Source organism: Pleurodeles waltl, chromosome 9 (genome assembly GCF_031143425.1).
Source record: "Pleurodeles waltl isolate 20211129_DDA chromosome 9, aPleWal1.hap1.20221129, whole genome shotgun sequence".
Classification (NCBI taxonomy): domain Eukaryota; kingdom Metazoa; phylum Chordata; class Amphibia; order Caudata; family Salamandridae; genus Pleurodeles; species Pleurodeles waltl.
Window position 1 is genome coordinate 358305611 of NC_090448.1, and position 27470 is coordinate 358333080.

General features: G+C 43.0%; 1 protein-coding gene across 4 annotated transcripts in view; it reads left to right on the forward strand.

Moving 5' to 3' along the window:
* LRFN1 (leucine rich repeat and fibronectin type III domain containing 1) overlaps nucleotides 1-27470 on the forward strand; it is a 695926-nt gene that overhangs the window by 234636 nt on the left and 433820 nt on the right. For 2 of the 4 annotated variants that reach the window (XM_069206931.1, XM_069206933.1), the window contains 2 exons: nucleotides 15897-15964; nucleotides 22023-22191. The gene's annotated coding sequence lies outside the window, so the exon portion shown is untranslated. The remainder of the gene's footprint in view (nucleotides 1-15896; nucleotides 15965-22022; nucleotides 22192-27470) is intronic. The other 2 variants (XM_069206932.1, XM_069206934.1) reach the window with 1 other exon arrangement.

Genomic DNA, 27470 nt, shown 5'->3' on the forward strand with positions numbered 1-27470 from the left:
CAACCAAGGAATTTAAAACAACCATATATATATGTTTACTAGAGAGCCCAGGGTCCCTAGACCTTCGAGTCAGGGTCAAATTGCCAAAGATCCTCATGAACTCCAGATAAAATTAGAATTCACAGATCATTGACCAAGGTGATCAAGGACTAAGATTGATTCAATCCACAGACAGGAAGAAACAACACAACTCCCCCATTGATTTTTAAGTCGTAATTTAAATCTATTATGACTTGCTGTATCAATATATGTCTAAATAGCAGCTTATTCAACGTCTCTTCTCTTGTGGCCCCTGTTTTCTTTATTCGTGTACATCTTTTTCACTATTCACGTCTCTTTGCCACAAACAATTAATTAATTTCACAGCTCCACGGGTAGTGCTCATACTACTCTTGCAACCCTCACAACTAAGTGCAACTAATCCTTTCTGAATCACCTAACAATACATGTCATGTCCCAGTCCCTGAGCCATTGGCTGTATGTGGCAATGAAGGAACACTTTATGCAGCAGGGTGGAATTTAATTATGCAGCAAGAAAAATAAATAAATGATACAGCATAATGTGGGCCGTTCTCAAACATTATGTTAGCTCTCATTTTTGTTATTTTAAACCCCGTTAATACTGTCTGGGCAAATGTTTCACCCTGCTGGTACCGGTCTAACACCAAAATACAGCAACCAGCAAGTAAACTGCAGCCAGTAATCTTTGCAATGGGTCTGTCACTGCTGAGCACCACATGTGGTGGTTTTTTTTATCACAATGTGATCAGTTTGATCCCAAAAATATTTTGTGGAAATCAGCAAATTGTGTGTTACATAGTAGATTATGTGGCAAGAGTGGTAAATCCATTATTGCTTGTCAAAAAGTCACAGCAGCAGTTTCACGTAATTCAATGGCCCTGGCCATACAATATCATCTTAAATTCTGAAGGGATTTAGCAAACATTACTACACTGTCTGGTTTTCAAACATGTTACCTCGATCTTCAACATAATTGCAGTGTTTTTCATTGATAGCTTTCTACTGCTTTTGTCAAACAACCAGTTGTAAATGGAATATGTGGATGCTCCTTCTTTTGTGTGGGCTTCCATTCTTAAAGTGCATTTGTTGTGAAAATTAGGAGACTCCCATGTGTGCTGTCACCTCCAGATCTTCCAGGCAGATGCTTGTTAGATGTTCGCAAGTGTACTCCTGTGGCAAAGCTTACCCAGAAAAACCTGTGGTTCATGGCTCTCTAAATTGGGAAGAGGACTGTGAGTTTGGTGGAGAAGGCACCTGCCATTTCTTAGTTAATGCTGGGATCCTCCAACCTCTAAATGACCTCCAAATTCCATGCTTTGACTGATGTTCTTCATGATTATGGCTTATCAAGTCCATTATGGCCACTCCTTTTGCGGTATAGAAATATGCAGAATGGGAAGAATTCTACCACAAACTGACCATATATTAACATTCAAAAGGTTGCCTTGCTCTATGTCAAGGAGGCGTTCCATGGGATTCAAGGTGTGGTTTCCCACCCAACAACCATGGGGTTTGACACATTCCCAGAGTTACAAGGATCTGTAAACCTGCTACTGAGTCAAAACTGAGCGCTCCCCAGAGGTGGTGTAAAGAGGAGAATTAACTTCATGTCCCCTCGTTTTTACCTCTATGTGTGCTATATTTTGCATCACACATAGAAAGTGGAAATCACCTCCATTGGTAGTGCTTGTGCAGAAAGGTGTCCCTTCCTGTGCAAAAACAATAGTGACAACAACGCAGACATCCTTGCACCATGGTGTAAGGGTGCTTGCATTGACGCTAGGCACCAATTTGTGGGCAGGCATAAGGGCAGGAATGCAATGCATTTCATTAATACTGCACATTCCTGCCCCTTCGTTTTGACGTAGGGCAGTGCAGCAAAGTGACTTGTTGTGCTGCCTTGTGGCAAACATGTGTACACGAGGCCCTTAATGTTTTCCATAACGATGCAACCAAACCATATTTGGGGCAGAATAGCAAGCTCCTCGTGCAACACAACATGCATCAAAGTTTTGTGTTAGAGTTGTACACAACTCTATTAATCCTTTCTCAGTATGGCAGATGGCAGTTGCTAGATGGATCTGTATATTCACTATCTAAACAGAGGAAAATAGTGGGTAAGTACTGGGCAGAGTCCAACTGCGGCAGAGGTCCGTTCCATGGTAGGGTATTTAAATACCATACCACAAGTGATTTTATCTGAAAAGGGAAGGATATACCGATCCTACAACTTGGTGAAAATGCATGCCTGCCCCTTACTGGAATTGTGTTTTCTAGCTTGCAACTGCAGGTCTGCAGTAGCAATATTAATGCTTGATCTTCTTACCTGAAGGAAGTACTGGATCTTGTTAGCAAAATAGAAACAGGTGCTATAGAAAGAAGCTGGACCACACAAGACCTTGAGATTGAGATGCCACCATTCCAAAACGTACTGCCAAAAAGTAACAAGAGCACCATCCTTGAGGAAACACTAGTTCAGATCTTAGTGCTGATAAAGGAATGGCACACCATATACAGACATGATTGGGATGATAGGGTCCGAAAGCGATAAAACATCCACATTAGCCAGGAAGAGTTATAGATCTGTAGGGTGCTGTGATTGTGATGGTATTGTCCGCAGTTAAGTAGTTCAGTTCACTTGATAGAGGTTGGTCCACACAAAATTGTAATCTGTAATATACATGCACCTAAAAAAGAAAAACTCAATTGGAAACAAGCCACAGGCCCTGGTAACACTACATTTTTATGCTAATGAGGGCACTTTCTATGTCAGAACACAGACCTTCAGACGGTGTTATTGTGATATTTGTGCATTTAGGAGCTGATGTAATTGTGATGCTGCCACATTGGCTAAGTGGACAGTACTTTTCATGAATGTGCTCTAACCTGTGAAGGATGCCACCACATCCTGCCTCCCTTCAATCCTGATTCGTGTCTGTCTAGTAAGAAGTCAAGGCCAAAGCAAGAGTGAGGCCACCTCGCTGTGATTCTGCTACCAGGGTGCAGATACCGCTGGTACTGTAGCATGTACCGATCAGGAGACAGCAACGGTTCAGCTGATTAATCTGGCTGAGCTCCAGAAACAATAAGATGGATACTTCCAGCATTCTGCTTTCTGGGTTACAGTGAAAATAACAGAAGCAGATGGGCCTATCGCTGGGAGCCAGCTCAGCAGTCTCCAGGAATCTATGCCTCAGTCTTGTTGCACTTTCAAAGGAAGCTGCAGATACTGAGAGAGGGAAGGTCCTGATTGGCAGTGATGACGCAAATCAGGAAAGGAAGATGGGAGCTAAGAATTCAAAGTACTCGGGAGACCGAAAATCCATAACAATAGATTGTGCAACCAGGGAGCTTTATAAGAAGACTGATAAAAAAGCAAACAGTGCCTTTCATATCAACAATGTTGCTCGTCCTGGCTGGTGGGGATTCGCCCGACTGCTACAGAGGCACCACAAGGCCTTTTTTGTCACTCAGAGAAATATCAGCTCTAACACATATGGCAATCAATGCTTCTGCCCTGCTTGCCAATGGATGAGGTGCTAGACTTTGGCAGCAGTTCCACTAAATCTTCAGGGCAGTGGGTTAGTACAGTTGTCAATTGTCAGCCTTAGCCAATCGATACCACTGACAGTATGTAGCAGAGATAAGCAAAGCTGCTCGTCATTGTAAGCAAATGATGGTCCTGACCACACTTTAAAAGGATAAGGTATATGAACCTGCCAATCATTGACGTCATTTCACTGAAATTCTAGGGGTAGCGGAAGTGACATCACATTCCCTTTGACCTCCACTTTCACTCACGCACACATACTTACACGTACACACAAATTTGCACTTACATACACTCTATCACATGAACACATTCTCACACACAAGCTCGCACACAACATACATTTAAAATCATTTTTTACTTACCTCAGCTGCCATGGAAAGGCATATTTTCCTACTAATTTCACTCCATTTTTATTACATTAAGAATGAATAACATATTAATATTAGTGTAACAGAAAATTGACAGAAAACAAAGAGAGCGGAACCCCAGCTGACGTCCATAAGGACGAGCTGCCACATTGGTCCTGGCACTGAATTTGACATCTCTGAGGCCAGCGGCTCAAAGGCAGTGGCAGGGGTAGCAAAGGGCAAGCCAGGGGTCGCAGCTGAGACCAATGGTACCCCTAAATGATGTCCATGCTGCCACGGCAGCCATGGAAGAGTTCCCAGTGTCTTGCCCTTGTATATATACACGCTTATTTATGCTACATTCTATCCAATTTAGCAATTTAAAGAAGTTGTAAAATCTGTAAATCAGAGTACCTGTTCGGTTCTTGCCAGAGGATACGTGTTGGTTCGACGGTAGTAAGATGTTTGTCCAGATCACAATCAAATGAATAGAATTAACTACTTTGAGCTAAAGAGACTCTGCATAATAATATAAGACAAGTGGACGTTATCAGAGCTGGATCACCAAATCTTTACTGATCACCTTCAGGAGAGTGCGGTCAAGGGCACAGTACTTCAATGGTTCTTGACACTTTTGACAAACGTCCGTTCAGGTAACCCACAAGATACTCTCTGGTGTACCTCAGGCTCCACCCTTTCAGCTTACTCAGTTAATGCATGTGTGTGATGTATAGTGGAGCTCATCTGTATAATGGTCTCAACCTAAATTCATATTTATCACAATCCTATTTAGATTCAATTGTCTTTCCCCCCAAGGCTGCACACTTCAGTGCACACTTCACTTGCAGTGCAGAAGTAGATGGGCCATCACTGGTATAAAGTGAACACAGGCAAAACGAAAATGATTATTAATGACAGACTCTTTGGCAGTCTACTACATAGCCAGTTGATTCTGGTCTATGAAAGCCCATTGTCTGTTCAGTAAACAGTCTCATCATCAAATTGATGTTCCTTTTCAAATGGACATTCAAGTGTAATTGGTGTTCTTTTTTCTCACTGTGAAAAACGTTAATCCAGTTCTTAAATTTCTCTTCATTGAGCGCAGAAAAATAGCCTTATCTGACTTCACTGGTTTGCAGTTGGACTATGCAATAACCTCTATATGGGCATTGAAGCCATTATGATATGTTGACTTCATCTAGTTCATAATCAAGTGGCCTGGCTGATGCTGGTTTAATCACGCTTCTTCTCTTTTAAAAGCCTTACATTGGCTTCCAATTTGAGCCTGCATTGTTTTTACAGTGCTTTACATTGTCTAAAGATCCATGTATGGCGCTGTTTTTACTAAGAGCATTTGAACATAATGGCGGTCATTCTGACCCTGGCGGTCATGGGACCGGGGACCACGGGAGCACCACCAACAGGCTGGCGGTGCTCCCAAGGGCATTCTGACCGCGGCGGTATGGCCGCGGTCAGAAACGGAAAACCGGCGGTCTCCCGCCGGTTTTCCGCTGCCCTGAGGAATCCTCCATGGTGGCGCAGCTTGCTACGCTGCCATGGGGATTCCGACCCCCTCACCGCCATCCTGTTCCTGGCGGTTTTGACCGCCAGGAACAGGATGGCAGTGAGGGGTGTTGTGGGGCCCCTGGGGGCCCCTGCAGTGCCCATGCCAGTGGCATGGGCACTGCAGGGGCCCCCGTAAGAGGGCCCCTAAAAGATTTTCAGTGTCTGCCATGCAGACACTGAAAATCGTGACGGGTGCTACTGCACCCGTCGCACCCGTCGCACCCTTCCCACTCCGCCGGCTCCATTCGGAGCCGGCTTCCTCGTGGGAAGGGGTTTCCCGCTGGGCTGGCGGGCGGCCTTCTGGCGGTCGCCCGCCAGCCCAGCGGGAAACACAGAATAACCGCGGCGGTCTTCTGACCGCACAGCAGTATTCTGGCGGCTCCCGCCGGCACCGCGGTTACCGTGGCCGGCGGGAGTCAGAATGACCCCCAATGTGTCTTAGGTCTTTTCATTCCACCAATCAAACACTTTTTTTAATGTTCCTCGATTTCCCAGTGCCAATGTTAGTGGTCTTGTCTTCTCTCTTCAGGTGTCTTCTATTTCAAAATCAGCTCCTTCCAAACTTCAAAACGGTGATAGACCATATCGGCTTCAGGAAAGCACTCAAAACAAGGCTATTTGTACAATCTTTTTCTTAACGTCTTCTGCTGCCTCTCATGACCTTCAGGATTCGATTCAAGAGGCCCACTTGGTGTAAGTGTGCCATATTAGGTTTAAAATGGTCATCATAAGTGCCTTTTTCATCAGGGGCTAGCGGACTTGCACTGGCAAGGTATGATGACCTTGGACAATTTGGTTTAAGCATCATGCTTGGTAGAGTGCTATGCCTTTGATCTGCTTAGAGGATGTTTCCTGGTTATCTGGGCATAAAGACCTTGATCAACATGCTATTCTGACCTTAGTCTTGTGGGCATAAAGAACTTGCTAAACAGGTTTATAGTGACCTTGATCATCTGGGAATGAATACCTTGCTCAACAGGTTATGCTAACCTTGGTTATCTAGGTATAAACATCATGACAAACGTGTTCGTAGTGACCATGGTTATCTGGGTATGAAGCTCTTAGTGAACCAGTTATACTAACTTTAGTCACCAAGTTATACTGACCTTGGTCATCCGAGTATGAAGACCCTGAGCTACAGGTTATGCACACCTTGCTAATATGGGTATAAAGGCCTTTGTAAACAGGTAATATAGACATTGATCATTATGTTATATTAACCATGCTCATCTGGGTATATAAACTTGGTCAGCAGGCAATACTGACCTTTGACATTTGGGTATGAAGACCTTCATCAAGATTTTGTACTGACTCGTCATTTGAGTATTAAGACCTTGTCTTCTGGGAATAAAGGAGACATGCACTTCATGGTGAAAATAACCTGGCCAATTGGTTATAAAGGAGATGGACAATTGGGTTTTCAGATGTTGCTTGACTGAGTCTAAAGACTGCAACCAGCCTCTGTAAACCCGGTATGGCAGGTGGAAGCAGCTCTGTCAGATGGGCATGAAAGCCAGCTCATCTGGACATAGGGACCTATAAGGGGTGGATATAAGGACATTGGTGAGTAGAGTTTATTAATTTGGCAATCTCCATATAATTACCTACTCTGTCAGTCAGAGTGTTATTGTCCATTGTCATTCAGATATCATCACTGTAGTCAGCTTCATATAATGACCTTTGTCAGCAGCATCTAAAAACTTCAGTTGCTAGTTACTTGATCAGCTAGGTATTAGGGCCTGAGACAGCTCAGTGTATGGACTTTTCTCTGCTAGGTTATATGTGAGCATATATAAGAAGGTCAGTCGGTTGGGTAAAGATTACTTAGTCAGCTCGGTACATGTTCCTTTCCTGGCTTCGTATCAGGAGCTTGTCCACGTAGATACATTGGCCTTGGGCACCATTTATAAGTACTGTGATTAACCGTACATAAGTAATGTTAGAACAGTGGACTGTTGAGGGTTACACTGAAGATAATGAAGCTGATCAGGGCCAGTATGGTCTGGTACAGACTCTCTGCTCCAACATTTCCATATTTGTCATCCTTTTTCTCCCTATTAAATCCACAGCATTCTACCTCCAGTATTTGTAATGTTGTAAGACCTTGTTACCCCTTCTGCCTGGGTTACAAATGTTGTTAAAACCCCTCATCCTGGTTATAAGCCCTTGCCTACAAGTTTGGGGTATTTAACAACCATTATTGATTGTTAAAGAGCAAATAACAGACTTCTCTGAGATCTCACACCTGCACAATGCCAGATAAACTCTTGTTTCAAAGGATATATTTATGTTGGCTTATCAAATGTCTCTTTTCTTTGGCTACCAGCCACTTTATTGTTATTATCATATTATCATACTCACTCTACATTTGTGCAGAGATTAAATAATGTGTGTTTTTGGTTTATGTAACGCCTGGTAACATCACAGTATAATATGAGACTCAATCATTATTGTAATGATGTTAAGTAGTTTGCAAATAAGTCTTGGATCTAAAAAGAAATAAAGTTTAACCATACGGCCTTTGCATAGTCATATGAAAGAGCTCGGGCGGTGCACTGAGCATCTTTATCCCGCTGAAAGGCCGCAGTTACACTGGGTGTAATGCATCCATTACCTACTGGTAATGGCATTACTCCTAGTCCTACTCCCTCGCCTTCCTTTCCAAACCAATGAGGCTCCTTGTCTCCCATAGGCTCCTCCTTTCCCCTTTAAAAAGTTCCCCCCATCCCCAACACCTCCTGTACAGAAACATGCCCAAATCAGCAACTCAGGCATCCCAACAACGGGAGGGCAGGAGGGAACAGAAAGGAAGGCGAGTGAGTAGGACTAGGGGGAATGCCATTACCAGTAAGTAATGGACACATTACCTCCCGTCCCTCCCTCGCCTTCCCTTCCAAACCAATGGGATGTGGCAAGAGAAACACAGGAGATGGCCACTGAGTTGCAACATATTTAATCACAACAAATCTGGACACCAGAAAAGAACACCCCTATTGCAGCATATAGGACGACACTCGTGACCCAATACTGACTCCAAACACCCCAATTCCGCAATTCTGTAATGACGAACAAAAGTGGATGGAGAGGCCCAAGTAGCCACCCTGCAAATTTCCACCACAGAAGCGCCCTGTAACTCAGCCACCGTAGCAGCCATACCCCAAGTAGAACATCCCTGGACCCCAGAGGAGGCACAACCCCTTTCAGAGAATATGTCAGCAAAACCATAGAGCGGACCCAACAACTCAAAGAAGCAGTGGATGATTTCTCCACCTTCCGAGCCGGTATAAGAGTGGCGTAACAAAGGTCCCCGCAGCCCCCGCGGTGTGGGGTTGGGGAGGGGGGCGAGCTCCAGAAGGTCCTATCAGCACAATACACTGTGCACGGGCGGAAGGCCTCCAACTGGGTCCAGGTAGGAGGGGCCCTCTCCAGGAACTTTGCAAGGGGGGACTCAAGTTTCGTTATGCTAATGAGTGTAAGTATCTAAGTATGGTGTAATGGCCTTGTACACCACAGATCTACCATGTCCTTCATCGTAACTGGGTGCAACAATGTTGTTCCTCAGAGTATACAGACGTAGTTGAGCTGGGTGAAAATAACTGTGTTCATGAAAGTATGCTGGAGTAGTCACACTGGTTGCAACAGCCTTGCTCATCACAGTGTGTAAAGACGTGGTTAAGCTGTGAGAAACAAAATTGTTCTTCTTGATATACAGACGTAGTTACGTTGGGAGAAATGACTTTGTTCATCGGGGTATACCGAATTTGTTAAACTGGGTGCAACAAGCTTGTTCTTCGCAGTATAAGGGCGCAGCAAGCGTGTTCATAACAATATGCGTGATGGGTTAAACTGGGTACAAAAACTGTGTTCATCAGGGTATACCAATTTAGTTAAGATGCATGAAAATGTCTTGTTTATCAAGGTATATGGGCGCAGTTACACTGGGTACAACAACTTTGTTCATCAATGTATATAGACGTAGTTAAACTGGGTACAAAGACCTTGTTCATAATGCAAGTACAGACAACGATCAACTTGGTACCATTACTATGTTTATCACAGTATAAGGGTGTGATTACAATGCGTAAAACGACCTTGTTCATTTCAGTAATACAGATTTAGTTAAGCTGGGTACAACAACCTTGTTCATCAGTATATGCAGAGGTCGTTAAACTGAGTGAAATGACCTTGTTCGTCAAGGTGTAAGGTGTAGTTTCACTGGGTGCAACAACCTAGTCCATCAGTGTATACAGAGGTAGTTAAACTGGGTATAACAACCTTGTTCATTATGGTATACAGATGGGGTTATGATGAACAAAATAAATGCGTTCATTGGGGCATACAGAGGTAGTTAAACTGGGCAAACAACCTTGTTCGTCAAGGTCTATGGTGTAGTTACACTGGGGGAAAACAACCCAGTTCATCACGGTGCACAGACCTAGTTAAGCTGGGTATGCCGACCTTGTTCATCACGGTATACGGATGTAAATAAGTTGGGTACAACAACCTTGTTCGTCGGGGTATAATGATGGAGTTAAATTGGGTGGAACAACATTGTCCATACAGGTATATGGTGTAGTTATACTGGGTGCAGCAACCTTGTTCATCACAGTATACAGACCTAGTTAACCTGGATGCAACGACCTTGTTAGTCGGGGTATACAGACGTAGTTAAACTGGTATACGGTGCATTTATATTGGGTGCAAAAACCATGTTCATTAAGGTGTACAAATAAAGTTAAGCTGGGTATACCGACCATGTTCATCAAGGTACACGGTGCAGTTACACTGGGTTCAACAACCTGGTCCTTCAGGGTAGACAGACGTGGGTAAGCAGGTTTCAACCACCTGGGTCAGCGGGGTATACAGACACAGCGGAGCTGGGTGAAACATCATTGTTCACGTGGTATTCAGAGGTACTTAAGGTGGGCACACCGACCTTGCTCACCACAGTGTGCAGACGTATTTGAGCTGGATGTAATTACCCTGCTCCACGAGATGTGAAGTGGGATTCACTTTGCAGCCTCTGCAGCCCGAGAGGAGAGCCGGCACACGGTTACCTCATCTTCATGAAATATCAGAGGGGACCGCAGCTTTAATGCATTCTCCATTGAATTGCAATTGCAAAGAAAATATCATCCTCGTTATTTCCTCAGCTGCAAGGGGTTGAGTAATTCACTACAAGCTGCTGTGCGCGGAGCCGTTCTACTTGCCTTCTTGTAAATCTGCCCAGCAACAGCCAGAGCAAGCATTGGCAAAACCAATAGCTCCGACTTGTATTCTGAGTCACCGACTGTGGCCCGTATTTATACTTTTTTTAGCGCCGCATTTGCGCCGCTTTTTGACGTAAAACGGCGCAAACCTACAAAATACAATGGCATTGTGTAAGTTTGCGCCGTTTTTGCGTCAAAAAACTACGCAAATGCGGCGCAAAAAAAGTATAAATACGGGCCACAATATTTAAAAAAAACTTTAAAAAAACTGCTGAAGCGGAAAAAAAACAAAGCACAAATAATGTGTGTGTTTTTTTTCATACACCTAGTTGATCAACAATCTAATGTGTGATGATTCAGTGTGCGGTGAGATGTAAAATAATCACTTCTGAATTGAAATGTAAGCACGCCATAGGAAGCTGAATGAGACACCAAGCATCCACTAGAATGAGGTAAGCGGGTGATACTCCCATAAGACGTAGCCACGGACCGACTTATGTATATGTTAAACAATTGGTAGCAATAGGTTTTAGACAGCTGCACTGTCAAGCCAGACCTAAAAGCAGCGCAAGACAGAAGAGTCAGCCTTGAACCATACAATCCCTGCTGATGTAGAATGGGCGGGCCTTTGTGCGAAGGCACGAGTAGGCAACTGTGTGTGATGAAACATTGCGTTGCTAGGTATGCACATGTGCTGAGATTTAGCTGCACTGGTGTAGGAGGTGCCCTATACGTCTGTGACAACCTATTACGATAATTATGCAGACGTAAGCTTCGGCGTGTAGTGACATATTCACAGTTTATGATGACAAATAAGGCTGATTGGTCCAGAGAGCGTGACATATAATCCTCATTAGACCCCAAAAAAGGCAGTGTGGCATGACGTCTAATTGAACTGATGTAGCATTGGCTCAGTGCCACGTCCAGTCAGCTCTGTTATTCCAGACCGGCATGGAGTGAAATCTGAATAAATATTGCCGCTTGACCGTGACCCGTGTGCGATATTTGTATAGTCGAAGGTGATGTACTGTAGCTTTGTGTGTGATATATGTTTGGAAGTCAGTAAATTGATTATTTTTAAATTGGGTAATAGCAACAAACTATTAGTTTCAGAGCTTAGAAATGGCAGAAATGTGGCATGTAGCACTATGTAAAAACATTATTAAATACGTGGACTCTGCTGCCGGACCATGTCGCTCGTTACTTACCATAGTGTGTTACTTTTGACAAGTTGGAACTGGTGGGATTTTAGAGCCTGTGTACCAAGGGCCTGTCTCAAAAGAATGTGAAGCAGAGTTTCAATTTTAGGTTTGGTCTGGGAATCGGGGAAAATTTTATATCAGGCTGTGACACACAGCAAAAACAGAAAAGAGACAAAAAGAGGGACAGAAAGATAAGGAAATAGAAACAAGCGGAAAAAGGATGGATGAAAAAAAAAAAACACAAGAGTGAGTTAAAATGAGGGGAAGTGTAGGGTGGTAGAAGAAAGAGAATTGACTATCACTCAAGACTAGGCGCTTTGTTATTTTATATTTGTTAACCTCGCATTTGGCATCTCCACTGTCAGACTAGGCCTCTGAACTGATGTATTTGTTTGTTTAATTCTGTGTTTATTTATGTTTAGATTTACTTGATTTGTTATTTATGTTTTGTTTACAAATGAAATCTAAGTTAACATTTAATTACAGTAGGCCAGCGAGGGCCACAAGGAAACATAAGGGACAGCCTAGAAACTCTGAGAAACACATGCTAGTTAGGACAGACGCTTAAAAATGTGTAGCAGGTGGGGTGTGCAACTGCACTGACACTAAGGGGGTCATTCTGACCCCGGCGGGCGGCGGTTGCCACCAGCCTGGAGGGAACCGCCATTTGGCCGCCCCGCGGTCAAAAGACCGCTGGGGCCATTCCAACTTTCCCGCTGGGCCGGCGGGCGCTACCTAAGGTAGCGCCCGCCGGCCCAGCGGGAAAGTGGCCTGCAACACTGAAGCCGGCTCCGAATGGAGCCGGCGGTGTTGCAGGTGTGCGACGGGTGCAGTAGCACCCATTGCGCTTTTCATTGTCTGCTAGGCAGACAGTGAAAAGCATGCTGGGGCCCTGTTAGGGGGCCCCTGCACTGCCCATGCCATTGGCATGGGCAGTGCAGGGGCCCCCAGGGGCCCCAGGACACCCGTTCCCGCCATCCTGTTCCTGGCGGTAAAAAACGCCAGAAACAGGGTGGCGGGAAGGGGGTCAGAATCCCCATGGCAGCGCCGCCATGGCGGATTTGGGCAACCGGGGAAAATCCGGCGGGAAACCGCCGGACCCGGTTTTCTGACCGCAGCTTTACCGCCGCGGTCAGAATGGCCCAGGAAGCACCGCCAGCCTGTTGGCGGTGTTTCCGTCACGGGTCGGAATGAGGGCCTAACAGTTGGTGTTTACACATTTGTGAACATTTACAACGGTTTTCAATTATCATATCCACTTGTGACATCCCTTTAACATGTGTTCACATTTCACACTTCCTTTCTCTGATCTCTTCTTCCTCTTTACTGTCCTCTCTTAATGGCTTGCAGTCTTATATTTCCTTTGAGATCTGCTTCTCCCAACACTGCCTCCTTTGAGCTCAACTTATTCCTTACTTTCCTCTCATAAGGCTTTGCTGTCCTTCGAAATGCCTACTTCGAGCTTGGCTTTCTGTGCTGTGCTCTGCCTAAGAACTCTGCTTCCTCCACACTGCCCTCTCTTTGAGTTCTGCTCCCTCACACCATCTCCACTGCGCTCTGCGTCCTTCACATTGGCCTCTCTTCATGCTTCCTCCCTTGAGCGCGTCTTCCCCATACTGCCTTCTTTGAGCTATTCGTCATTCACACAGTGCTTAATTTGAGCCGATGGTTGCAGGTGTGGCCTATCAGCTCTTATGTTTGAGGACCGGAACTTATTTTTTACCTTAAGACTTTGACCCTGAGCAAGTGAGAGAAAGACTCTAAAAGTGATAGAAAAAAGTAAATATAGTGACAAGGGGGAATCAGGGACGGAAATGAACCTGCAAGAGTTAGATAAAGGGACAGGGAATGTTTGATGCTGGATAAAAGAGGCTTGAGGTGCAACCAAAACTATGCAGCTTTGGTATTCAACAATCTTGACATTCAGCGCCATCTTCGGAGAACTTTATGAGCACCAATATTTATTATTTTGCAAATTAAACCCTGATTTCACACTTCCTTTTCTTTGTATTGTGCTCTCTCACACCATCTCTACTGCGATCTGCATCCTTCACACTTTCCTCACTTAAAGCTTTGTTTGCCTCACACTTCTGACTTTGAGCTTAGCACCCCACACACTGGCTTATTGGAGCTATGCTTCCTTAGCACTGCCCTCTGTTTCAGCTCTGTTCCCTCACAACACCTCCATTGAGCTCTGCTTCCTTCACACTGACCTCCCTTAAAGTTTTCATCTCTTTGCCCTTCCTCCTTTGAGCAAGGCTTCCCCACACTGCCTTCTTTAAGCTATGCATCCCTCACACCCCCTTACTTTGAGGTCTGCTCTCCCACACCACCCCCATTGAGGTCTGCTTCCTTCATACTGACCTCTCTTAAAGTTTTGTTCCCCTCATGCTGCCTTCTTTGAGCTATGCTTCCTCCACACTGCCCTTTCTTTTTGATTTGTTGCCCCACACTGCATTCTTTGGGCTCTGCATCAATCACATTGCTCTCTCTTTTTGCTCTTCTCTCACACTGCTGCGTTTGAGCCCTGCTTCCTCCTTTCTGCCCTCTTTTAAAGCTTTGTTCTGCTTCACACTGCCTCCTCTCAGCTCTGCCTCCTTCACACTAGTCTGTCCTTCAACTCTGCTTTTGTCACTCTGCCTCCTTTGCTCCTGACCTATCCCCAAAAAGAACATTAAAGGACTAAGACAGCAGGGTGTCACTGGAAGGAGACCACCTGTCACCCACGTATTGCAAGGACCAGCACCCATCTTTCAGTCCCCAGATGGTACAGGGACTCCACTCACATATTCCAAATGAAGGAAGTGAAGGTATTTAAACCACTGCAGCTCTCGGGAACCGACACTTCAGTTCTAAAAACATGATGCAAAAGGAAGAGAATGGTACTCAATAGGCCTAACTGACCGATGCACAACTGCAGGACGTGGCAGGCCATCTGGTGTGCCTGAATGACTGAAGGTTATGAAACATGGTTTCTCAACTATGGTGAGCAAAGAAGCACGGCTACCAGAAGTGAAAAGTTTACCAGGCATGCCTCACTAACTGAGACAAGGATACCCAAAGTGGACGGCCACCTGATACTCTTGATTGACTGGAGTAAATGAAATATGACTTACATATGGTTGTGACCATTGAAACACAGTCATTGGAAGTTACAAGTCACCCAGAAGCATATTTATGAGAGATTTGTGCCATTGTTGCATCACTTTTATTGACACAACAGTGGTCCAAAGCATTCAACCATGTAAATGAGGCCACACAAAGCTGCTTTGCATGGCCTCATAAACATGGAGTGAGGCAAGGCAGAAGAAATTGCTGCACTGCCTCATTCTGCATTAGTGAGCTGTTTCATGAATGTTGAGGTGGGTGTTCTCGCAAAATCACCATAGATTTTGATGCATCCCCAGATTTACAAGGCCATGCACCAAAACTTGATACCTTACCAGGGAAGGCACAATGAGGAGAAATGAGGAGAAATATATTTATTTCTCCTGTTTTTTCCCTCTTTTAATGTGTGCTACATTCTGCAGAATGGATAGAAAGAAGAAAATGCCTCCCAGGATTGTTTCTGTGCAGGAAGGTGCCCCTTCCAGCACAAAACAATCCTACATGCAACACAGACACCCTTGCACCATGGCACAAGGCTGCCTGCATTTGTGCTAGGCAGCCAAAACAGCACCAGCGCAGTGGAAAAAGGACAGGAACGTGCAATATTGCAAAGATACAGCGCATTCCTGCCCTTTAACGCAGGGCAGTGCAGCAATCAATCTGTGTCTCAGTGTGCCTGACTGACTGAGTCCTAGCTATGAGGAGTGGACAGCCACCCATTATGCATGATTAACCGAAGTTGTTACCGGTAAGCGATCACTGGGTGGGAAAATAATATTAAAACTGGCCCTTTGAATATAGAGTACAAAGCAAAATATGATGGATTGCTTGTAAGTGAAAGCAGCCAATAAACACTGTTCCAAACTAATGAGTATGGTCTCTTTTCCAGGGGTGTGTGAGGGGTTGACCAGGTAGGCGTACCACCGCTATGAGCTCAGCGCCTTGAGACCCTACCGGGTGAGTAGCGCACTCAACAAATTTATTGATTGATTGCCTTCATTCTGCACTTCTCACAGCCTCCTTGGCGCTCTGCTTCCCTCACACTTCCCCGTTTGCCTGTGCACTACCTTCTCTGCACTGCCTGTCCCTCTTTTAACGCGGTCACCCAACAAGGTCGCCCTTAGTCACAGTGCCCTCTCTTTAACTCTTGCTGCAACCTCTGCTCCCTTCTAACACTGGCTGCCCCCTCCCTCCACCAGCCAGCCCCACTTTCAGTTTACAAAAGAAGATTTTTGCATGCCAGATTCTTCTGCCTCCCCTCGTATATCATAAGAGCCCATTTGCAGAGGCTCAGACTTTCAATCTCTGATCCTTTCTTGTGCAGACGAGACGAATTTGTTTGGAGAAAATGGACGAAATGCATTTGCTCAGTTTCTATTGTCAAACATGCAAACACAAAGGCCCTCCAAGATACAATAGGAGGGAAATAGAGAGAGATAATCCCCACCCTTGTTCTGTCTCATCTCTCACTGAAAACACGCACACATGGCACCAGAAAATTAGATACACACAACAATATCGGGCGCCATAAGTCCTCCAAAAAAACACAGATAAGATAAACAGCAGAACAGGTACACAAACATACAAAAAAATCACATGGCCACCAGAGAAGCAGGCACACAAAATCAATAAGGAGCAAACACTCCCCTAGAAAAGCAGGTAAGATAAAGATCACATCAAAACACAAAACAGATCGTAGGACCTGTCACCAAAACAGATACGCTGAACGTTATCCCCACCAGAGAAATATAAATAAACGCACAATATAAATGTCATCTGCGAACACTCACCAAGAGAAAGAGCTGACCATCAACATATACAACAAAAACACCACCAGATAAATAAATAGACAGCCACATCGTGCACAAACTCCACCAGCCAATCAGCTAATAAAAAAGTAACATGCACAACGATACACACACACACACACACACACACTACAAACGCATGTACAGACACACCCATACACAACAGATATAGCGCTTTTGGGTTACTAAACCCCTGTTGGCTAAGAATGCAGGAATAGAATACCATTGCCCCATTGTTTCCTAAGGCTCATAGTCTCCAGTTTGGTTGTACTACTGAATAGCGACACCAGCCATATTGTGGTACAAGAATATTGAGGAAATAATAGAAAAAGTGCATCTGGTGACTATATATTTATTGTTCCTAACTCCACATCTACTTACCTTGAATAGTTATGTCCCACATTTGTACATATATGTGGAGGTAGGTGTAGAAAATTTAGACTGACGTACCTCCCAAAATTTTATTTTTAATATTTTGTCCTCAATGTTAGGGGAAACTGTGCTTTTTTATATTAAGGGGGTACACCCTCCATATTTACCCAACTTTCTAAGGTCATAAATTTAGAACCCTAAAAGCTAGAAGCTTATGTAATGCTAGAAGCTTATGTCATTCTTTGATGGAACTAATTCTTGATGTATATTGTTGGAGTTCTGGCTGTTCTACTATAAAGTGAATCCCACTGAGGAGATAATGTTATGTACAGACTTTAGTGATATTTGTGTTGTAACTCCTTTAGAGTTAGAACTTTAACTCCTTCCGTGCTGAGGATGGAACAGTTCCGTCCTCTGCACACAAGCAGAAAATCCCTTTGCTGTTTACACAGCCACCCACTTTGCAAAAAACTTGTCAGTTTATCATGGAACAATTTGAGGTATCCATGTTGCATTTTGGGCCATTTCCTGTCTCGTGCAGTAGGCCTACCCACACAAGTGAGGTTCAATGTTTATTAGGAGACTTAGGGGAACACAGAATAGTAGAAAAAGTGTTATTGCCAATTGCATTTCTCTGCATTTGCACCTTTCAAATGTATTACAATGTGTAAGAAAGAAGTAATACCAGCTAATTCACATGCTAGTTTGGGTACCCACAAATTCAGAGATGTGCAAATAACTCCTGCTTCTAAACTCTACATCTTGTGTCTACTTAGGAAATACAGAGGTTTCTTTGATACCTACTTTTCACTACTTAAATTTTACCATATGAATTGCTCCATACCTGGTACACACTGAAAACCCATTACAAGGTACAGCTCAGTTTTGGGCTCTGGGCACCTCAAGTTCTTGGAAAGCCCACAAACCCTATATATACCCACAACCAGAAGGATCTAGCGGATGTAATGGTATACGATTTTATGAATCAGCCATTGTGATGAGAAGTTACAAATGAAAACGTTGTCACAAATGCCAGTTTTCTTTCAACTAATTTTCAATATATATTTACTTCAACACTTTCTTTGGGAAAACCTTGAAGGATCTACACAAATGACCCCTTCCCTGGGTTTTATACCCATCTCCACCAAAAATGGAAAGAAGGTTGAAAGCACAAAAAATATGGAAATTTGTCTATTTCCCAATAAAATGGTAAAACTGTGTTAGAAAATGTGGTTTTCTGAATCAAGTCTGCCTGTTCCTGAAAGCTGGGAAAATGTTGATTTTAGCACCAAAAAGCCTTTTGTTGATGCCATTTGCAGGAAAAAAACAGACACTTTCTTCTGCAGCATCCCCCCCCAAAAAAAAAAAATCTGTATTTTAGCTCATTTCTCAGTCCCCTCAAGGGGAATCCACATCCCCTGGATTCCTTTAGAATCCCTTCACTGTTTGAAAAAAAGGATTCAAATTTGGTGGGATAGCTTATGTGGACAAAAAGTTTTGGAGGCCTAAGAGTGAACTACCCCAAATGGCCAAAAAATGCTAAGCACTAGGGGGGAGGATATCTAGCAGTTGGATCCTAGTACCATAGAGTGCTATTGGAGTAACACAGGGTGGCCTGTAGCTCCTTATCATAAACCAAGATATAATGCACTACATAGAGGAGCTGATGAAGATACAGAGTCCCTGCTTGCATAGCGCCCAGCAGTGATGCTAGTAGGAAAGCATGTGCGGGACCTCCTTTTGTACTGTTAGTTGCACCTCCTCTGTGATCAGTATCTTGGGAACAGCTTATGAGTCTCCATGTGTACTGAAGAATTTCTTTCTTGTGATGCACCATGGCACTCTCATCCTTTCCAGTTGTGTTTGTGCTAGTGGGTCCGTAGTGAAAGCTCTGAGTGAAATGGCTGTATCTCTGCAAGGGCAGACTCTGCTTACATTTTCGAGACCAGTCCTCTCCTCTCTTATAATCTTTATCCATATATTTTATTCTCCATAAAGGCAGAATGGTTGGTTACCGTGTGTGGTCAGTGAGAGCCTCAACCACAGAGAGTGGCACTGTCAGATTTATGGCAAAGGAACCCATAGGAGAGAGCCTCAGAGGTCCCTGGGTTGAGCAGAGTGAGGGAGTGTCCATATACTTGTAAGATTCTGTTATTAGCTTGGGCTCTCTGTGCACTGCTGAGTATGATACATATAATTAGGACTTAGAACTTGTACTCAGCAAGCTACACACAGATCATTACATTAGTTTTATTAATTAATGTATCTATCTCACAGTATCAGAACTTGGGCCCTGTACTATGTTAACCCACTAACCTATATCACAAGGACAACCACCACTAACCTGCAGGTTATGTGTAGATATCTGCAGTAACTGTATTGACCCAGTGATCCGTCTAACTAGAATTAAAATCACTCACATGCAGATTAGACATTGGTCTCCTCATAAATTGTGCTAACCAACTGATCTAACAATGGCTTAAACAACTGACCTACAAATCACATGCAGATCTTTATTATGGTGTGCCACTGGGATTTGGGACATGCAGACTATATATATATATATGTAGTGAAGTATGTTAACCCATTGAGGTACCCTTTGTCTGCTTTACCTTCTACCTTATCTAGCTCAGTCCTCTGTTGTTCTCAAATGTATATTTATTGTCATCACTTTCCCTGCTACAGTCTCTGCCTCTCATTTCTAACTCAGTTTTATTCCATTCATCTTTTTTCCATTCTAATTTCTGTCATTTTTCCACTTGAGGATATCAAATATGGATAGTCATAGGTGGCAGCTGCTGTTACTGGGTTGTCTTTTGCTGACATCTGACACTGCTCTGATTATCCTCAGTCTTTGGCGTCATGAGAACTGAGGGAGTAACAGAAAGTAGGCATGGCTGTTAAAGTGAGTAGGTGTTCTTAGAGCCCTGTTTCCTTTCAGGAGGTACTCTCTTGATCCATCCTCTAACCCATGCTTAATTTGTGTCAGTGTTTGCGGGTGCTAGGGATTGGTACTTATTTCTAAACACCAACACTTATTTATGACAGCCACCACATGGTGGTGCTATTTTTCTGCTATTGAGCAAAGTGCAACAACAAAGCATTCCATATGATTTAAAAAAGTAATACGGCTAGTTGTCCCTTGCCATCCTTACAGCATGAGGTTATCTAGAATAGTTCAAAAAACCACACTTGATTTGTCAGTCAGTCAACGATTATGGTTATTTAGAACTTGGCTTTTAAACATTCCCAATATTAAAACACTCATCATAATTATGCATAAAAAGATAAATATAGTAAATTATAAAAGCAAATTATTAACACAGTTATTCTCTGATTTCACACATCCTGAACTATTTGGTCTTTTGTCGGCCCTCATTAGAAACCCTTTCGACTTCCTGCACAGTTAATAAATATCTCCCCAGTGCACGTTACATCAAGACACCCATATTAGTTAAAAATGTAGCTGCTAGTTTCCGATCCAATACTCCATATTTTATTAGCATAAGTCTCCTCAATGCTTTCCGCACAGTTAAAAACCATAGACAATCTAGTAAAATGGATCCCATATTACATTTCGTATTGGAACCACAAGTACCACTATTATTACCATCTAAAATAACACTCTTGGTAGCAGAGCAGGCAAGAATGGGTTCACACCACACCTAAACTATAAAACCACGTGCCTTAGGGCTTCATTAGGTGTAGCATCTAAAAAGAGAAACTCTTCGCTATTCGTCCAAGACTGTATCAGAGGTTGGGTGGATATCCGACCTTTCAAGTACCTAATTTAGGACCTAATTTAGAAGAAAATGGTGCATCCTGAGCGGTGCACCAGCTTATTTGCCGCGCCCTGTGCCCCCTTACGCAGGTATAATCTTTTATATTACTGTCCAAAGCTCACCTTGGAATATCCTTACTAGATTAGAGTTTTGTGTTATTGAAACACTTGTATCGTGTGATGCTAATAATTGACAGCACTACCAGAGAAGGTGGGTGGTGCCCATCACGGTAGCCATCTGAGAAATTCATCAGCCCATGAGTCTTGTATTTTGAGGTTGAGGGCGCAAGCCCTCTGGCCTGTTGTAATCTCTTAGTGGGCTTTTAACCACACCCACCGCACGCCCATCACTATCACCCAGCCTTGCCTTTTAAAAATCCTTTGTTATTATCATTGGTAAATGATTTACATTTGTCCATCCTTGAGGTAGTTTTGTACCTTTTACATTTTCAATTTATGTGGCAAGAAAAGTCCAGTTAGGAATTTACAATGCTAATAACTCTAACCTGAAGAAACGCGAGACCCATTGCATTGCAAATGCTTGTTATAAACTAGTCAATGCCTCTAACCCCTTTGCAGAAAATAGGAATCTGTTGACAGGTTAATTTGTGAATAAAACTCCTTGCTTCTATAGTTAATTATTTCTCTTGCCTCTTCTATTTCTCTTTTCGAGCTTATTCGATTATTTCCTCGCTTCCTCTCCTTGTATGCTCTGGTGGCTACGAGCTCCACACCTGCACCGAGAGCTCACGCCCACACAGAGGTGCTCAAACACCGCAGGTGCATGTGCGCTTCATTGCTCTTCAATGGCGGCAAAATCATGCACCCCAGTGAAGATCACAAGTCTAGCATGAGCACACTGTTTGAGAAAAGATTTTTACCACATGTAAAAAGAAATTATAATGCCTGTAAAAAACTTTTAGTTAATATTTCATGTTTTGTTAACCTAAGAAAATTGTAAGTTTCAAAATAAACGAACGCTTTTCTCTGCGCTGCTTAAATAATTTTTAGAGAACATACCAAAAAGAAGACATTTTATCATTTTTTTGCACAGGTAAAGGGGAAGGCTTCAACCGGGGGTCCACTATGATCACCACCTTATGAAGAAACAAGCACAAATAACGGATCAGCAACTACCAGTTGGAAAGAAATGTTCATGGTTTGAATGTCCACATGCAACAAAAGGACTTTTCACAGCAGGGCTCAAGATCTCGGACCTTCAGGTAAGTCTATCAATTAAAATTAAATAAATGCATCATGTGTGGTACGTTCTGGAAACTTCGGCGTTTATTATTTCTAAGTCAAATAATTTTTTGGGGAAATGCAAAGCAGATTCTAACACTGCTGATTCTTCTGTGAAATCTTCACATGTTGATTTTAACATTGATACTGCATAAATTAGCGTTAAAAGCTGGTTGCAGCTCCTACGGGACTAAATTTAAGCTCATTTTTGTTGCTTTTGGTGTCAGCAGTAGACACTGCAGTTTGAGTAGGGTTCCCGCAGCCTGCATGTGACTAAACACGCTCTTCCATATACAAAGGGCATGCTCAAACAATCCTGCTACTTCAAAAGCAATTTATCCCTAGTCTGGATTATCCCGACGTGTTTTTGTCATAGCCTTAACCACAGGTCAGGGTGTGAAGCTACACCCATAGTGAAATACACATAGTAAACAGAAACAGGCCAAACTGCACCGTACTGTGAACACAGGGGAAAACTAAAGTGACATTTTGAAATATACATGAATCAAATCCATTCGTGAAACATGTTCCACCGTAAAAAATATAGTAAAGAGTTGTGCTGAAAATTGCACCAGATGTATACGAATCTGATTTATAATAAACTTGGCAAGACAAACACAAACGTTGTAACATATTGGAAAATAAGATTTACAAAAGTGATGCTGCAATAATAAAGAGCTCTGTTCATTGCAATATAATTAGCATTGTGCTCTGCATAAAAAAGAGCCAAAGTGCACAAATAAATAAATCCCAGGAACGCCACATTTATAGGGTCAAAAATCAAATGCAATTTTGTAAGATATTAACAACAGACTATAACAATAAAATGCATACCGTACGCAGCACGTGTTTGTTTTTACTGGACATGGTACATGTCCAAAATTATGCCATATTGAGATTATTGCCTCATTGTTAAGGGACGCTACTCATTTAAATGTTACATACTGTGATGAAATATTCACAAAATAACAACAAGTGCAATATTCTCACGACAACTGGCACAAAACGTGTAAGTAAGTGTGAAAGCTCACACCACTTAAAAAGGAAACCTGTTGAACAAATATGAAATACTATGCAAACTCTAACATAATATAGATGCAAGCTGAAAACGCATTGCGTGTTACAGCATATTGAACCGTGCTGTGTGATACACTTGTGAGAATGGAACCAAGTTCAAGGCCTAAATAGGAACGCACAATGAAGCACCCTGTGACCCCAGTGAAAGGGTGAAATGTAGCTAACAGTCAAACACCATGTGAAAAATCTAAGTAAGGCTATACGAGATCACACAAAATAAATTGAGGGTGTCCAAATAGGTGCACCAACTATACTTACATGAAATCACGCCTATGTGGGCAAGCAATTTCTCAAGTAAGAAATACTCTTCTTATCTGTCTGCTTGAAATCTCACCCATGTGGGTGAACGACGTCAAAGACAAAAACAGATCTTGTAATAAAATACCACTAGGAATGCTGACTAAGCTCATCACCCAAGAAGTGTTGTGACCTCAGTAAAAAAAAAAGGTGATTTAAAACAGGTTTGATGAACCTTCACAATATTTTCTCCAAAAAGTGTTGCAGTGATTCTTGTTGTGCACATAAAGTTTTGCGGTGATCCGTCAAGCCGGTGCAGAAAAAAATTGGAGGGGTAAATAAAGTTGTGTTTCCCATGTTAGTTTCCATAGGACCTTTAGACACGTCTACAGCCCGGACTGCTGGACGGAATAACACCAAATTTGTCAAACAATTAGCTTTCAATATGCCAATCACACTTTTGCTTATGGTGGAAATCTGTTCAGTAGTTTTTGAGATATTAAAAAGAAAATAAATTTGTATATCTCTGGGCACAATGACTTTGTGAATATTTTGCGAATAATTCATGAAATTCACAAATTTATCACAAATACACATGCAAAAAGAAGCGTTGCAATCAGCTGACTGCAACCTGACTAGAAAGTTGTATCTGCCATTTTATTTCAGGGGACACGGTCCCCTGGGGTAAAAATCCAAATTGAAAGTGGCATAAGGGGTCATGGTGAAATTTAGGTGTGTTTTAGGGGCAAATTATGGGTTTAAAATAATTTTGCTTCACCATGCGTGATATTCACAAACATTTGCAAATTTTCATAAATTATTTGTGAATATATAAATGTTTGAAAGAAAATAGCAGGCTCATTCATACACTAATTCATTCATTCATACATGCACTCAGAGACTCATGCGCCCACTCACACACCCACTGAGACACTCATGCACCCACCCAGACCCACTCAGACTCACAAACCCACTTTCAGACCTACTCAAACACTCACGCACCCACTCACAGAGACAAGCCCTGTGGCCAACTTGCCCTGCCCACGGCCAATGGACTTGCGTGGCACAGGTTTAGGTGGTTATAAGGGCTTGGCTGCGCGCCCTAAGGTAACTATAACTCACACCTTCACCATACATAGCTAATTACTACACATATTATATCATTGATGAGATCTTGTATGGCATCTTTGATGTTGTCACTGCAACATTTGCTATAAAACTATTATTAAGAAAACTGTGCATGGCAAGGGCATGAGTTATAGTTAACTTAGGGCGTGAGTCATAGTCACTTAAAAGAACTCTAACTATAACTGCTGAATTTCTGTGGTTTTGTATGAGTAAACTAAGAACCTAACTATAAAGTCCCTGTAACATTTTTTTTTTTCAGTGAATATATATATTCATATATATATGTGCAAAACAATTAAGTTTTTGGTAATGGATTTTACTCAAATATTGTTGAGTGTATCTACATAATGTTATTGAAGTTCCAACACATAAATACATTCCTTCCCATGTAAATTCTGTAAATTCTGCAACGATTTCATTTAGACCAGGTGAAAAATAGAACAATCTGGTACTATTAAGGTTTCAGCCTTTTTTCTCTATTGCACCTACTTATACAAACTAATACAAAGAGTGCTTCTTAGCTCATTTTTGTTCCATCTTTTACCACACAGGCCATATCATGAAGGTATGCATGTGTGATGGGCACACCAGTGGACCAGTTTTTATGAAATTGCAGTCCTTAGTTACAAGAATCTGAAGCATCGACCCCAATGCATCAGATTTCTTGTGCTGCCCTACGACCTCCTAACAAAACCATAGATGAGCTGTATTTACAACACAGAGCTCCATGGCGCATGTTTTCACAGATGTATCAGAAATTCTGATGCATCTGTTGGCACGAAACTCACTGATTTCTAGATTAGCGTCAAAAATATGATGCTACTCCAGCAATGCAAGGAGGCGATCATAGAGAAAAAGCCTGCAGCTACTTTACTCCTCTTCTGTGCAGGCGGTAAAATTCTGATGCAGTGAAGTCGCATAATGATGCAGTGATATTTTGTAAATTTCACTGCATCAGTTCTGGGTGTCTTTTCCTGTGGGAACGCCTACCCAGCCTACATTATACCTGGCGCAGGTGTAATGTGACGCAAGGATTTACAAAATGACGCATTGGGCCCAATGCGTCAATTTGTAAATCTGGAGCAGTGTAGAGCACTGCTAGCACCACCGCTGTGTAAAAAGAAAAATGACGCAGTGGTGGCGCAAAGGGCGTGTAAATGAGGTCCTGTTTTGTTTAAAGCTAGGATAGAGTGCATGAGGAGATGAAGGGAGTGAGGCTAGCTTGAACAACATTTTCAGGGCTGCTTTGGTTCCCCAGTCTGGCCATGTTTAAAGGACATGCATTTAACTCCGAATTTCTCTAAATTAATGTAGCTTCTGCAGATAGCAGCACTCAGAAACAGTGAACAGTGTTGAGTTGTTCAAAGGTTAGACGTGTCCCATCTTTTATTTCAATCAGTCTGCAAATGTTCATGTAAAGTATTTTGCATGCTACTTACTGAAAGTTAATAGTTTTCTTTCTTAAAAAAAGACAGGAGCTGACTCACAGAACCATTTGAGCAAGCAAGTCTGAATTATACAACATAAATGGAGAGATTCACAAACATTGGGGCTTATTTACAAGTCCCTTGCGCCACCTGGGCATCACTTTTTAAATGAATTTGAATGGATTAATCAGCACAAAACATTTTTTCCCAATTTTCTTTCCAGTGCAAAACCTGTTTTGTGCTGGAAAATACCCTAAAAGAAATGCAAAGCAGCGCTAACCACTGCCTTGTGTTACTTAGCGTCAGGGAGGAGTTACAGGCATCATACCTGGGCTTTTCCTTGCAACCACTCATATTAGAAAAATAGGGTTTTGCACCAAAAAATAATGCCTTTTGGGATGGTGGAACCTGGGTGACGGAGAGCAAGATGGCGGCCGCGTAACGCAGCCGCGAAGCGTCTGCTCCGACCAAGGAAACCTCCCAGTGTTGCAGCAGCTCTCCCGCGGGTCGGAGCTTCCTTCGGCAGTCGCGCTTAGAGGAAAACAATGTAGCGGCATTTTAGCAACATTGTGCTGACTCGCGTTGCTTCACCTGCTCCCTCTTTTTTTGGGGGATGACTGTCCCAGGACTCTCAGGAGGGGCGGCACAGGGGAAATATTGCGGGTGACATTGCTTTTTGAAGGACTGCTTTTCATGTGAGGATTGTTCTAGGCTACTTGTCTCTTGGTTTCTGCGGGGCCTTTTTTTTTCTTCCTCTGGGAGAAGTAAAACTACTACGATTTGCTGACGGAGGCTAAAAGGATTGCAAAGTGTTTTCCCGGGATGCGGTCAGGACTGCTCCTGCTCCTACCTGAAGACAACTACAGGTCTGTGCTCACGGGTCCCAATTGGGGGCAATTTTCGACGTGGACTCAAAAAACGGTCAGAGTTTCTTTATTTTATTACAAGTATTTGACACTGGGCGTATATTATAATAACGCATTTTGCATTAAAAAGCACAAAAAAAAGGTAAAAATGCCACCTAAAGGAGTGAAAAATGTGACTCTGTCTGGACGAGGCAAGCCGGTAAGAGTAAGCCTGTCGGCACGGCAGGGGGGGGGTACGGATATAAAACAAGGCTTAGGTGAGAAGGTTGTCTCCAAAAACAAGAGTGCTTCACTGGTCAGGTATTTTGAGAAAGGGAAGGACATACTGGTGGGGGGCATAGATACCCCCCCCGCCGCCGTGGAGGAGGCTGATCCTCTAGTAAACGAAGAGATGACGGCTATAGATGTGCCCCCCCCGCATGAAGGTGGGCAGAGTGATGCTGAAGATGTGGCAACTTTACAAAAACAAGCTACCGGGAGTCAGATGGAGCAGAGGGAGCAGAGGGAGGGCGCACAAGGCGCTAG